The following is a 15,273-nucleotide window of genomic DNA, read 5'->3' on the forward strand; positions in this document are numbered from 1 at the left end:
TAAATTTGGCAGGACCGGGAAATCCGTATTTCCACGTTTCCCAGCCACTGAGCCTCCCGCCGCCCCCGCCACCCCGTTCCCTCTCCGCCTCCCTGTTATTATCGGGCCCAATGCCTCAGATGTTGTTGCACCTGCATTTGTTGTCCTCTCTTGAACTTGTTTTCCTCATGGAGTGCAATAGGAATCCCTAAAAGGAATTTTCATCCTCAGCACTTTGTTTGTTGTAAGTTCTTTTACAGCAGCAATCAGCAATACTGTATGAAAGTGAGGTAAACAAACAATGTTGAAAAGCAAAAATGGAACCTTCCACAGCAAAAGAAACCAATGCAAGAAGTCAAATGCAACTGATAATTTGAAGTTATGACTATACAAAGTTACGGACACTCTATAAGGCCCAAGGCATTCAGATAGCTGAAGTACTGTCGATGACCTTCCCTCCGTCGTACGGTCAAGAGCAGAGCTGTCCAATGATGATTCCATAGTATTCAGCTCCATTCACAACTCCTCCGATAGTGAAGCAGTCCATGCCAGCCTACAGCAGGACCTGGATAACATCTAGGTTTGGGTTGACAAGTGGCAGGCAATGTTTGCACTAAGTAAGTGTCAGGTGATGTCCCTCTTTAACAAGAGACAGTTCTGCCCTCTCCCCGTGACCTTCAACAGTATCACCGTTGCTGAGTCCCCCACCATCAACATCTTGGGAGTCATCATTGATCAGAAGCTTAACTGGACCAGCCATATCAACACTGTGGCTACAAGAGCAGGGTAGAGACTGGATACTCTATGATGAGTGGCTCACCTGTTGGCCATTCAAAGCTACTCCACCATCTACAAAGCTCAAGTCAGAAGTGTGATGGAATACTCACCATTCCCCTGGATAGGAGCAGCTGCAACAACACTCAAAAAAATCAACAACATCCAGGACAGAGCACTTTGATTGATTGGTGCGCGTGCCATTGGACTCAATACTTACTCCCTTTACCACTGGCGTACTGTGGCTGCAGTATGGCCAATCTACAGAATGCACTGCAGCAACTCACGAAGTTGCCTCTCCTTCCCCTGCAGCCTCCATCACCGAAAAGGACAAGAACAACAATGTCATCAGAAGTTTCAAACTAATGTGGAAATAGGCTACCCATATCCTTAATCCACCTTAATGTACAATGGACGTCATGCTCTTCCTAGCAAGGTCAATAGCGTCCAGCCCTCAGCAACTGGAGGAGGGGAAAAATGGCCGTTGAGCACTTTTTAAAAGCACATTTTAATGGTAGAATATATTATACTTGAATCAGGATTTTGTATTTAAATATTTTGCTTGGATCATGAATTGAGTACAATTGGGACTGTGAATAAAAATGAACAGGAAATGAGTTGTTATGCTGGAATTCTATGCTTGGATCAGGTATGCAGTCACTGAAAGAAAGGAAGAACTTGTATTTATACAGCACCTTTCATGACCTCAGCCAATGAAGTGCTTTTGAAGTGTAGTCACTGTTGTAATGTAGGAAATTCGGCAGCCAATTTGCGCACAGCAAGGTCTCACATATAGCAATGAGATAATAAGAACGTAAGAACATAAGAAATAGGAGCAGGAGTAGGCCATACAGACCCTCGAGCCTGCTCCACCATTCAGTAAGACCATGGCTGATCTTCTACCTCAACTCCACTTTCCCGCCCGATCCCCATATCCCTTGATTCCCCTAGTGTCCAAAAATCTATCCATCTCAGCCTTGAATATACTCAACGACTGAGCATCCACAGCCCTCTCGGGTAGAGAATTCCAAAGATTCACAACCCTCTGCGTGAAGAATTTCTTCCTCCTCTCAGTCTTGAATGGCCAACCCCTTATCCTGTGACTAGTTCTAGACTCTCTAGCCATAATGACCAGATAATCTGTTTTAGTGATGTTGGTTGAGGGATAAATATTGGCCAGGTCACCTGGGAAAGCTTCCCTGGTCTTCTTTGAAATAGTGCCTTGGGATCTTTTATAGTCACCTGAGAGGGCAGATGGGGCCATGGTTTAACATCTCATCTGAAAGGTGGCACCTCTCCTGATGTGGGACTTGAACCTACAACTTTCATGACGCAGAGGCAACAGTGCTACCAGTGAGCCACGGGTGACAATGATGATATCTACTGAAATTCTTGGTAGTGGGGTAAGCTCAGTAAATTCATTTCCATGAAATGCTTATATCATTATTTTAGAAAATCCGTTAAACAGCAATGGGCTGTGCGTTAACATGAATGCACAACACTTGCAGGTTTTTTAGTTGATTTTTGGCTGTTGTATTTCCAGCATTAAGTGAGTATGAATAATTCAGTAGTTTTCATTGTGCAGTTCCTTCTTCTGTTGTGCAGAGGTTTAGAAAGTGGTAAACATGTCAGACAGCCCACGTTGCCTTGACTTTGGTGATTCTCGCTGCTTTTTGGTGAGCAATCTCACTGAACAAATCCCAAACCTCACATATTTTTAAAAGCCCATAATTATTATTATTTTATATTTAACTGAACAGACTTGCACGATGACTTTACAATTTGCATGTATAACAGTTTCAAAATTCTTAAAATTGCAAAGTATTAGCCAGTAAACCGTGATTTTGGCACTGAAAGACTAAACATTTTTTGGTGTGGTGAGGATGATGAGGATCTTGGGGTTTGGTTCATTTTGCCCAACAATCTCACTGCAACTTAGTTCAGGCACCCCTGAAGCCCTTTATAGATTTACTGTGATTTGTTATTTTCTGTCTCCTAAAATGTTGTATTCCTTTCACAGATTGAAGGCTTTGCTTGTTCTCCTGTGTGCAGCCAGCCAACTCATTTAGTGTGAATGTAATACAAAATAGTTTAAAAGTTTTACTTCCAGGCTGTCCTGCTCGATTAGTAGTAACAGAAGCTCACAATTCTGTGGTCACTAATTCGATTCCTGGAGAAGCCTGGCACTCTGATCCGGCAGCTGCGTGTAATGGTTTCCATGGTAACTTGATCCAGTTCTTTGGCATCACTCTACGGGCATGAATTACTGGCACAGCATATTGTGCCACTGCAGCGAGTGCATCTCCTGTCAGCTGTTCACAGGGCAGTATTGGCATCGCATTCCCTGAGGTTAGGCAGTAACTAAAATCAGGGAAAAGTGAAAATGAGCCTCTCTCTTACAGTGCAGAGATGGAGGTTCAGATGAATTCAGACCCTGGATTCCTATTTGGATTTCCCCAAAATTCAGAGTGTCTGAATTACATCTTGAAAGGGAACTGTCACCATTGTGGGAAGGGAAATAGTCGGAATGGCTATGTGCAACGTTTGTCACAAGAATAGTAGCTGGAAGTAATTGCCATGTGTGGTATTAGTAAATGAAGGGTAGAAATTCCAACGTGCCAATCCCAGTGCTCGCCAGGAGAGCATATTGCAAAATTGCACAATCCCAGCCCATGATTTTCTATCCATTAGAGTTAAAGGATGGAAAATCACAGGATGGGAGTACACAATTTAGTGATATCCATTCCCAGTGCATGCCAGGCACATTGGGATTTTTACCCCAAACTTGTTAATGCCTTCAGATGAAATTTCTTGGTTCATTATTTCAACAAAGACTTTAAGCTGTTTACTTTAAATGGATTAATGCCTTTGGGAAAATAGTGGAAAGAAGATTTTCTCATGAACACATGTGTTACTAGTACTGCTCAGTGTGAATCAACCCTGATGACTTTTACAACTTAATGAATGATGTCAACAAGTTAAATGTTTACACAAAGTGGGAATAAACTTGTTTAACACTTTTTAGGCATGACATTGCCTTGAAGCTAAAATGAAATTTATTATAGAGTTTTTTTTAGATTACTAAAAAATCACTCAATCTAATTGGTCTGATCCAGGAAAATATTTGGACTTTTGTAACACAATCTGAAATTTGGCCCAATTCAAACTCTTTGGAGCTTACCACTAGTACACTATGGTGTGACATTTTACTTACAGTTCTGATACTAATCCCAGGAGCCACCATGCAGCACTCACACCTACTCTCTGAGAATTATAACAGATTCGGAGGTGACATCAATAGGTAATCAATGTTTCATTTATTAATCGTCAAATCAAACATGGAGAGCATCAAATATTTAGACAAAAAAGATCAAAACAATATTACCCCGTTTGATCTCTGGGCAGAGGTTGTAATTAAGTTGGCGACATGGTCGTTTTGAGTTTTCCCACAGTGAGGCAGTCTTCTGATAGTCGGGCGTCCTTCTGACTGCAGTGTCGTCTTTAGACGGCTAAGCATTCTTTCGACAGCTGGTGGTCGTCCTGATTCCTCTAACTTGAGCTCAAAAGAAGTTGGGTTTTTATCCCCCCCTTGGCAGGAAACTCACACCATATATGGAACAATACTCATAAGACTCTTGTAGATTAACAAACTTGTTTTCAAAGAATATCAGATGGTCAGCATGTTTTACCATTACTCATTTAACCATGATATCCTTTTGCAAGGTTGTTTTTCAAAGAATTCCAGATGGTCTTTTGCTCTAACGTTACTCATTTAACCACAAGATCTTTTTCAAGGTAGCACTGTCCAGCTATCTTGTCAAGGTCCTGGTCTTGCTGCTACCTTTGGGTTATTGTTCCTCTTTTTTGGTCATTGTTCCTCTTTTATCATATGGCTGTTCTGTGTAACAAGAAGGGTGACAAGGGTCAGTCATTAGTCAAAGGTTAACAGTTCGCAATTCAGCAAAATAAGCCACAGACTCATCAAAATAAGCAGCACAGCCTGCAGAGCATGATGGTTAGTAGCTTTAAGAAAAAGATGTCAATTTCTCCCTATTTCCAATATTCGTACAGATTCACCACCTTGAGGGGGAGGAGACTAAGTCTTCGATGTAGACATAGAAATACGGCAGGGGGACTGTGATATACTCGAACATATTAACATCGAGCGGGAGGAGGTATTGGCGGTTTTAGCAGGCCTAAAAATGGATAAATCCCCAGGCCCGGACGAAATGTATCCCAGGCTACTGTGTGAGGCAAAGGAGGAGATTGCGGGGGCTCTGACACATATATTCAGAACCTCTCTGGCCACAGGGGATGTGCCAGAGGACTGGAGAACCGCTAATGTAATACCATTATTCAAGAAGGGGAGTAGGGAAAAACCGGGGAACTACAGGCCAGTGAGCCTAACATCAGTGGTAGGAAAATTATTGGAAAAAATTCTGAAGGACAAAATTAGTCTCCACTTGGAGAAGCAAGGATTAATCAGGGATAGTCAACATGGCTTTGTCAAGGGAAGATCATGTCTGACTAATTTGATTGAATTTTTTGAGGGGGTGACTAGGCGTGTGGATGAGGGTAACGCAGTGGATGTGGTATACATGGATTTCAATAAGGCCTTCGATAAAGTCCCCCACAGGAGACTGGTCAAGAAGGTACGAGCCCATGGAATCCAGGGTGCCTTGGCACTTTGGATACAAAACTGGCTTAGTGGCAGAAGGCAGAGGGTGATGGTCGAAGGTTGTTTTTGTGACTGGAAGCCTGTGGCCAGTGGGGTACCACAGGGATCGGTGCTGGGTCCCTTGCTGTTTGTGGTCTACATTAATGACTTGGATATGAATGTAAAAGGTATGATCAGTAAGTTCGCTGATGATACAAAGATTGGTAGGGTGGTAAATAGTGAGGAGGATAGCCTCAGTCTGCAGGACGATATAGATGGGTTGGTCAGATGGGCGGAACAGTGGCAAATGGAATTTAACCCGGAAAAGTGCGAGGTGATGCACTTTGGAGGGACTAACAAGGCAAGGGAATACACAATGAATGGGAGGACCCTAGGCAAGACAGAGGGTCAGAGGGATCTTGGTGTGCAAGTTCACAGATCCCTGAAGGTGGCGGAACAGGTAGATAAGGTGGTAAAGAAGGCATATGGGATACTTGCCTTTATTAGCCGAGGCATAGAATATAAGAGCAAGGAGGTTATGATGGAGCTGTATAAAACACTGGTTAGGCCACAGCTGGAGTACTGTGTGCAGTTCTGGTCGCCACACTACAGGAAGGATGTGATCGCTTTGGAGAGGGTGCAGAGGAGATTCACCAGGATGTTACCAGGGCTGGAGTGCTTCAGCTATGAAGAGAGACTGGGAAGATTGGGTTTGTTTTCCTTGGAGCAGAGGAGGCTGAGGGGGGACATGATTGAGGTGTACAAAATTATGAGGGGCACAGATAGGATGGATACTAAGGAGCTTTTTCCCTTCGTTGAGGGTTCTATAACAAGGGGACATAGATTCAAGGTAAAAGGCGGGAGGTTTAGAGGGGATTTGAGAAAGAACTTTTTCACCCAGAGGGTGGTTGGAGTCTGGAACTCACTGCCTGAAAGGGTTGTGGAGGCAGGAACCCTCACAACATTCAAGAAGCATTTGGATGAGCACTTGAAATGCCATAGCATACAAGGCTACGGACCAAATGCTGGAATATGGGATTAGAGTAGACAGGGCTGATGGCCGGCGCGGACACGATGGGCCGAAGGGCCTCTATCCGTGCTCTATGACTCTATGACTCTATGACTCTACTTATTTAATCAATCTAGTCCAATAGGGGAATGATATGGAATAGTGCACTTTCTGTTTAAATTAGAGCCCACACCTGAGGACCCAGCAGGTAGACACTATTAGGGATATGGTAACCAGGACTTGTATGATCAGGAAAGCATATGATGCTAAACATGCAGTTTGGGATGCACCAGCATTATAGACATTCTCCCACCATAATTTAGCCCCAAGGGTTTGTATACCTTTCTCTATTTCCTGGTTATCCTGCTGCATTCTGGTCAGATGTTTCTATCCAGGACGCTCTTAAGACTGAATGATAAAAGGGGAATGGGGTGCCCGAATTGAATTGTAGCCTGCAATGCTTCCTCCATCAAGTCCCCATGGATCTTCAGTCTGGTGATATCATGATCAGCTATAGTTACTGGGGTGACCCGATGGGACCCTAGTTCGAACTCATGGGAGGAAGTTACACATCCCATTGACTGTGTTAGTGGACACCCCCTACCTCCACCTAATGTTCCTGATAGCACTTTTAAGTACTTTTAATGCTTTTGCGGCCAAAATTTACGACCACTCGTAAGCTTTCTGTCTGGAGGGTAATGTTTACTTGCACTTTTGTATCATTGTGGCCATGACAGGCACCAATATCTTAGCCCCAATTTAGTAATTCTGGCTGGCGTAAAGCAAGATGTTAACCGCCAAACTGGACATATGGTGTTGCCTTGTGTGTAATGTAATACCTTCCTCTCTCCGAAAAAACAACGTTGGTCCTTTTCAAATTCAATAGTATAATTAAGGGATTCTTCATCTAGAGTGAAACCACAAGCTGGCAGTGCACTTTGTAAAACGTTACATCTGCACAACCAGGATCCACTTTTCCTGGAACAGCATGAAGTGTTTGGTGCAATCCAGAACCCTTCTTTTCCCCTTTACTGATATCTTCGATCTTCAGATGATTTACAATTCCTCATGTATATCCTCCTCCAACAAGCCCATTGATTCCACTTTCAATACTTTCATTGGTTTTACATCAGCAGATAGCAATGGTATTGCCACTACCATGGGAATCAGTCGTGAAGCAATGTCACTTTGTTTGCAAGGCTTCCTGGTACAATACACCAATCCAAGTCTTCACACCTTACACCAATCTATATTCCCATCTGATTTCCAGATTTTCATTTGTTTGTCCAATATAAAATTTGGGATCCAATTGTTTTCAATAGCATTTAACCCCTTTTAAATCTGAACATTGTAAAAACCCTCCATACATAATTGCTTTTAAGATCAGTTGTTCTTTCGTCTTTGTTATTCTGAATGATTGCTAATATCGCTAACCTGTCTCTCTGCTAGTCGTTCTATTAAAACCAGGGACACCCCTCTGATATAACATCCCCTGTCTGCCTATTCATTCCTTTAAGTAATCTCTCTATTTGCTTGAGCATTGTTTTATCATGTTCCCATTATCTCTATGTGAGTTCGCCTAAATCTCTTCCTGATTGCATTTAGTAAAACTGTGTACCATTTCTCTTAGCGTGATAAAAAAAATCTACATACTTTCAATTACATAAATCAGAAGACAAAAGATACAGAAGGAAAAATTTAACAGAGCAGGAATAAATTCAAACTGCAAATTATAACAAGCTTCTTGGGCTCGATTTTACCGTCGGGTTTCCTGTGGGTTTCCAACAGGGGGGCCCCGAAAATCCCGATATCCAGGCACGTGACCGGATCGCGCCTCGATCCCGCACACGTCCGGGTTCCGCGCTGACGTGCGGGGGTGCGTGCGCAGCCCCCGCTGGTGGGAATCCCGCAGGCAATTAAAGCCAACGGGATGCCACTTGAGTGTATTTACTTTGGTTGTTCAGGTCATTAACTGACCTGATTAAGGGACTGTGTGTGATTTTGGATAAACATGGGACTGTTTCACATACTGGGGGAAACAGTCCCAGTTGAAATGGACGTGTTGCAGCCGTCAGCCTGTGGCAGCTGCAAAGGTCAATTTGACAGGTGGGGGGGGGGGGGGGAGGGAGACCCTCAGCCATTGCAGGAGGCCGCTCTGTCACTTGGGACAAAGTTTGGCTTCCACCACCCTCCTCCTGATGGTCGAAGTCACCAACCTGCACACTTACCCAGGGGTCCGGAGACATGTACCTACCTTGCGGACCCCCTCAGATGTACATCTTGCGGATGGGGGCCGCCGTAGCTGCAGTCATGCCCTCCTCGGAGGGCGAACGGCATCACCAGCCTCACCAGCCTCGCCATCCACGCTGTCCACCTCTGACATGTGTAGCTCCACAACAGAGTGCTGTGACACATCCACCTGTACAGCAGGTGGGAGGGCTACCGCAGAGAGAGATGCGTCGCAGAGTGCACTACCCTCGCCACAGGGTCCACAGACCGAGGATCAGCCTCCAGGACCTCTCTGAGCAGCAGTGCACACGGAGGCTCAGAGTCACTCGACATGTAGCCGTGGACATCTGCAGCCTCTTTCATGCCGAGCTGCTCCTGGCTGGCCCATGCACCATCTTCCTACCTGTCGCTGTCAAAGTCACCACTGCCCTCCCGAACTTCTGCTCCACAGCCTTCCAGGGTGCAACCGGGGACATCCCCGATGTCTCTCAGTCGTCTGCGCAGAAGAGCCCTGCAAATACACCTACACCCACTCTGCAGTGACACACTGGGTGGCATCAGTGGTGGGTCCTCATAGGGATACCCAGGAGCGGTCATTATTGCACAAACCGGACAGGATTCGCGAAGACATGGCAGTAGTGGTGCCAATATAATGTGTGATGTGAGTTGTTCTTTTATTCAATAGAAGTAAGAACCATGACAATCCCTCAAACACCCTTGTGCATCCCCTTCATGCTCACGACACGTTTGCCTTACGCTGCCTACTGCACATATGTGATGCATGCCCTGTGGCTGCAGCACAGGTGGTGGCAGGTTGAGTGAGGCTGGCCGTGAGAGAGATGCACGAGAGGGTGAGTATGGGATAGAGCCATTTGATTGTATGAGGATTGGGTTGCGTGGTAGTGGCGGGGTGAGTACTCGCGAGGTGAGTAGGTGCAGGTAAGTTGAGGATGGGGTTTGAGTGGGTATGAGGGGTCATGTGACAGAGTAGTGTTGGCAGTGCCGAAGGAGATGTGGGTTGGGGGCAGTGTTGTGGCAGGCGGAGTGTAGGGAAAAGACTACGTGTTCTCACTGTGGCTGACCTACTGAGGTCATTGGAGCGCCTCCTGCACTGTATGCAGGTGGGCGATATGTTGGTGGCGCAGGTGACCTCCTCTGCCACCTCGAGCCAGGCCTTCTTGGTGGCAGAGGTGGGCCGCTTCCTCCCGCCCGCCGGGGGGAAGATCTCTGTCCTCCCACTCCTCCTCACCCCATCTAATGATACCTGGGGTGAGGCATCATTAAACTGGGAGCAGCCTTCCACCTGGGCTGCTCCATGCTGTAATTTTTGCTGTTTGTGGCAGCATCTGTCAGTGGAGGACTGCCCCTTTAAATAGAGCGCGTCAAGCTGACAGATCTTACTGCGCATGCGCAGGCCGCCCGAAGCACAGATCAGCATCGGGGAACCCGGAGGAGCAGGTAAGTGGATCCAATTAGTGTGTTGCCTGCTACGATCGCGCGGGCAACCCACTAATTTCACCGGGCGCGTTTTTAACGCGCCCGCTGGCCTACCCGCCGAGATCCCGCACCCCTGGTAAAATCGGGCCCCTTGTGTTTGCATCACCACAAGTTTGTTCACACATCTTTCCCATTTTAAAGTTTTTGTCTCAATTTTAGATCATGTCTACACCGTCTGCACTCAGGCATGCGTGCAGGGAAATATCCACAACGACCTAAGTGTCGGTTCCCCTGCTTGACACAACAATTCAAATTGGGCACCTTCTATGATGCAATTTTCCTGTCGTACACTGTTAACTTAAACGAGTTTATCCTTTGCTTATACACTTCTCCCTCTAAATATCCCACTTAATGTGATTCTGCCAGTTTGGTAAATACTTGGGTCGTAACATCCACGATAGGTAAGGATAGGGTAAAAATCAAGGTTTATTCTTATCCCTAACTTGGCCCATTGGGTGAATAGTAGCGTACTCCAGATTGCAGATATAGGTGGAACTTCAATCCTCACATTTGTTTCACCATTTCCCTTGGAATACCAACGGATGGTCGCAGTCCCTTAGCATCCAGGACTTCACCCCACATCAAAAACCTTGGTGTTTAATCAATAATCGAAAGCACATATGCTCCGTATGCCGTACAAATGGTTGCTTGTCCTATTCCCTTTGCTCGCTCGTTTCCCTTGAATATCATCTAATTTATTTTATCCTGCGTCTGTGTGAAAAACTTGGCAATGTTGTGCATGTTATAGATGGTATATTGTTGTTCCTGTGCTAGCTCATTGATTGAGTTTAGGATTAGTGCATCGACCAGTTTGGCCCACGCATATTCATAATGGCGTGCATGCTTCTTTATCGCCTCAACATCTACCCGATTCCAAATTGAAATTCCTGTTCTGAATACCCCATTGTCACACCTATCCATCCCACAGCGTTCGACTATAATTGTCTTGTCCTGAAGATGCCCTCCTCTGGTCTAGTTTCTACCCCCGTTATGTTATCTATCACTCTCTACCTCTCGTTCCCATTTTATCTGCACATCTCTTGTGGACATTTACCACAGTGCTGTATTTGGACGTTATTCATTTAAGGCACATTTTACAGTTTCTAAGTCCCTGTCATATTATACTCCCTAATAATGTAATTAATATCACATTGTCCATTTTGCTTCATCTGTGGAGAAAGCACAAAGAACTATTTCTTCCGCCTCTAGTTTCTTTGGAGACTTGGAGTAGAAAACCTTACACAATCTTGGTCTGATGTCTCAACTGTCTGTGGTCTTGGACGATCTTTATTTTGCTACCAACTAACTTCCCCCATTGGACAGCTATAGACCCACAGGGTCAAAGTCGTCCCAAATGTGGAACTAATTTTGTGTCAGGCAACATGATTTTAAAACTTCTTTGCAGTACTGACTGAAAAGAAGGTGGAGCCAGCTTCATCACAGCAGCTCCATACTCAGGCACATTTCAACTAAATTTAAAGAAACTTTGCCAAATTGAAAAGAACACAATCGATTTCAATCTCAAATCTCACAGACATAGTCCTGTAACTGTATAATAATTCTCCAAACTCTTTTGACTTCTTCGTGTACATTTAAAAGTGGTGCTATGCTTAGAAAACACAACAATTGAAATACTTACATTAAATGACCGGGGCTACAATGGGTGAATGCTGCTTCAGTTTTGTGAAAAAAGAGGAAATGGAACCAGTTGCAGCCTGCATATTGCAGAGTACGATACACTTAAAGAGACAGTACACTAAAACTAAAGAAAAATCCAGTAGCTTTTAACAGTGGGAGAGATGGAATCTTCCCTTTTCACCTTTTCCCCCTGTTTTAAATCATCTATCCTTTATCTCTCATCTTCATTTTTAGTCTCTGATGTTTCTTACTTAACTCAATTTTGTACCGATTTAAAATTTCATGTGGAAAAGACTATTTATCAGGCTTGTATTGGCTCTCTTGTTTATAAGTTTTCTGAAAGGATGGGGTATAGTGAATGGAAAGGGGTTACTGGGGAACCAGCCAGGAGTTCTAGTCTCTTTCTCGGTTCACTTTCTGGAACCTCGATGACTGCCTCTCTCCCTTCTGGTTTTTCACAGTGTAACACGCTTTGGGTTTACTTAAACGATTCTTTGACATCTGCGACTTCCATTTCGCAGGCCCCTTCTAAGCCTTCACAATCTACTTTATTCTCATCATTGGCTCCTTGTGCCATTATGTTGTCTGGGGAGCGATAGTTCATAGCCTTCTCTGCCAACCCTTCCCTGTCTACCTCGTCTCCATCACGACCCACTTGAGCCATTGTACATATGCTATCGCTCTTAACTCTCAACTGTTTTTGGTACTGTTGTGCTTGTTTCTGTTGTTGGGTAGTCAGGAGGGTTATTAATTTATCTAATTTTTGTTCCATCCCTCCCTGTTTTTGGGGAGTCATGGTCCAATTTCTCTCATTGTGTCTCCGCCAAGGGGGCGCTACATTACTCCTGCAGTCTACAGCGTAGTGACCCATTTTCAGATATTGGAAACACCTGTCGTTATGATCTTCTGTTCTTCCCATGACTCCTCATGTTATAGCAGCCACCACAGCCCCTTGTCGGCTCAATTTGCCCCGTAACCCTTGAATCATTAACTTATACTGTGTGTGGTCTATTGAATTTATGCGTCGACATATAATCTCCCTTAAAGCCCCTCTTCAATTGGTGAGTTCCGACTCTAGTCTCCCATTTTCTCTGTAAGTCTATCTCTCTCTTGTAATGTTTTCTGACTCTGGTCCCTGCGCTGTCACAATTTTAGCCACCAACTGCGAACTCTCCAGCATTGTAAGGACATTTGTCAGATGTTCTTTCAACCTCTCGTTTTCATCTGACTGTCTCATAATTTCATCGAACTGGTTCTTATTTTCCTTTTTTAATTGTTTAATAAATTCCTCACTCTTAAGTGCACACAAGTTGGCCGTTCACATAAGGGTCCTTTTATCAACTCTCTCCTTCATCTTTTTATTTTGAACTTGCTCCTTGACCCATTCTATGGCTGTCTCATAAGCCTCATCCTTCGCCACGATTTTGGAAATTAATTTTAAAGGTTCCTCGGACACCTTTAGTTTCTTTTTCAGTTTCTTTTCTAACATTTTGTGGATACTTGCGATGATCACTTATACTAAGCAAAACCTCACTTCCGGAAATGGAACAATTTGTGTCTTTTGTGATGAAATTAAGTCTGTCGAATTTTAAACATTTTTTCCTTTAGGTGTTTGATTCTACGAAACATTGATTAGTCACCTCCTGGCTGGCTCGCCAATTGTAACAGATTCGGAGGTGACACCAATTGGTAATCAATATTTCACTTATTAATAGTCAAATCAAATGTGTAGAGGTATCAAATATTTAGACAAGAAAGATCAAAACAATATTACCCCTTTTGATCTCTGGGCAGAGGTCGTAATTAAGTTGGCGACGTGGTGGTTTCGAGTTTTTCCACAGTGAGGCAGTCTTCTGACAGTAGGGCATCCTTCTGACTGTGGTGTAATCTTCAGACAGCTAAGTGTTCTTTCGACAGCTGGTGGTCATTGCTGATTCCTCTACCCTGAGCTCAAAAGACCAACATATATAGAACAACACTCATAAGATCCTTGCAGGTTAACAAACTTGTTTTTCTAAGAATATCGGATGGTCAGCATGTTTTACCATTACTCATTTAACCATGATACCCTTTTGCAAGGCTTTTTTCAAAGAATTCCAGATGGTCGTTTGCTCTAACATTACTTATTTAACCACAAGATCTTTTTCAAGGTAGCACTGTCCAGCTATCTTGTCAAGGTCCTGGTCTTGCTGCTACCTTTGGGTTATTGTTCCTCTTTTTTGGTCATTGTTCCTCTTTTATCATATGGCTGTTCTGTGTAACAAGGAGGGTGACAAAGGTCAGTCATTAGTCAAAGGTTAACATTTCGCAATTCAGCAAAATAAGCCACAGACTCATCAAAATAAGCAGCACAGCCTGCAGAGCATGATGGTTATAAGTGAGAAAGGATATTGGCTCAGAAAATCAAGATGTAGGTTCAGTCTGGGTGGAGTTAAGAAGCACCAAGGGGCAGAAAACATTGTCGAGAGTTGCCTATTGGCCACCAAACAGTAGTGGTAATGTAGGGGATGGGTCAAACAGGAAATTAGAGATGCATGTAACAAGGGTACTACAGTAATCATGGGTGACTTTAATCTGCATATAGACTGGCCAAACCAAATTAGCAATAACACTGTGGAGGATGAATTCCTGGAGTGTGTACGAGATGGTTTTTTAGACCAGTACGTTGAGAAGCCAACCAGGGAACAGGCTATCCTAGATTGGGTATTGTGCAATGAGAAGGGGTTAATTAATAATCTTGTTGTGCAGGGTTGTTTAGGGAAGAGTGACCATAACATGATAGAATTCTTCATTAAGATAGAAAGTGAAGTAGTCCAATCTGAAACTATGAAGGTATGAGGAGTGAGTTGGCTATGATAGATTGGGAAGCTTCAATAAAAGGCATGACGGTGAATAGGCAATGGCTAACATTTAAGGAACGAATGCATGAATTGCAACAATTATACATTCCATTCTGGTGCAAAAATACAAAAGGAAATGCGGCCCAACCATGGCTAAGAAAAGAAATTAAGGATAGTATTAGATCCAAAGAGGAGTCATATCAAATTGCCAGAAAAAGTAGCAAGCCTGAGGATTGGGAGCTGTTTAGAATTCAGCAAAAAGGACCAAGAGATTGATTAAGAGGGGAAAAATAGAGCATGAGAGTAAACTTGCAAGGAACATAAAAGAGGACTGTAAAAGCTTCTATAAGTATATAAAAAGAAAAAGACTACTGAAGACAAATATAGGTCCCTTATAGTCAGAAACGGGAGAATTTATAATGGGGAACAAGGAAATGGCAGAACAATTAACCAAATACTTTGGTTCTGTCTTCAAGGAAGAGGACACAAATAACTTCCCAGAAATGCTAGGGAACCAAGGGACTAGTGAGAAGGAGGAATTAAAGGACATTAGTATTAGTAAAAAAATAGTGTTGGAGAAATTAATGGGACTGAAAGACGATAAATCCCCAGGACCTGATAATCTGCATCCCAGAGTACTAAAAGAGGTA

At 43.8% G+C, this 15,273-nt stretch overlaps 1 long non-coding RNA gene across 1 annotated transcript; it reads right to left on the minus strand.

The window, feature by feature from the left end:
• Positions 1-4,053: 4,053 nt before the first annotated feature.
• LOC137320525 (uncharacterized) lies at positions 4,054-11,842 on the minus strand. The gene is made up of 2 exons (XR_010962568.1): positions 11,785-11,842; positions 4,054-4,651 (listed from the first exon to the last, which is right to left on the minus strand). It is a non-coding gene; the product is annotated as an uncharacterized lncRNA (long non-coding RNA).
• Between the last annotated feature and the right edge of the window lie 3,431 nt (positions 11,843-15,273).

This window comes from Heptranchias perlo, chromosome 4 (genome assembly GCF_035084215.1).
Source record: "Heptranchias perlo isolate sHepPer1 chromosome 4, sHepPer1.hap1, whole genome shotgun sequence".
Taxonomy (NCBI): Eukaryota; Metazoa; Chordata; class Chondrichthyes; order Hexanchiformes; family Hexanchidae; genus Heptranchias; species Heptranchias perlo.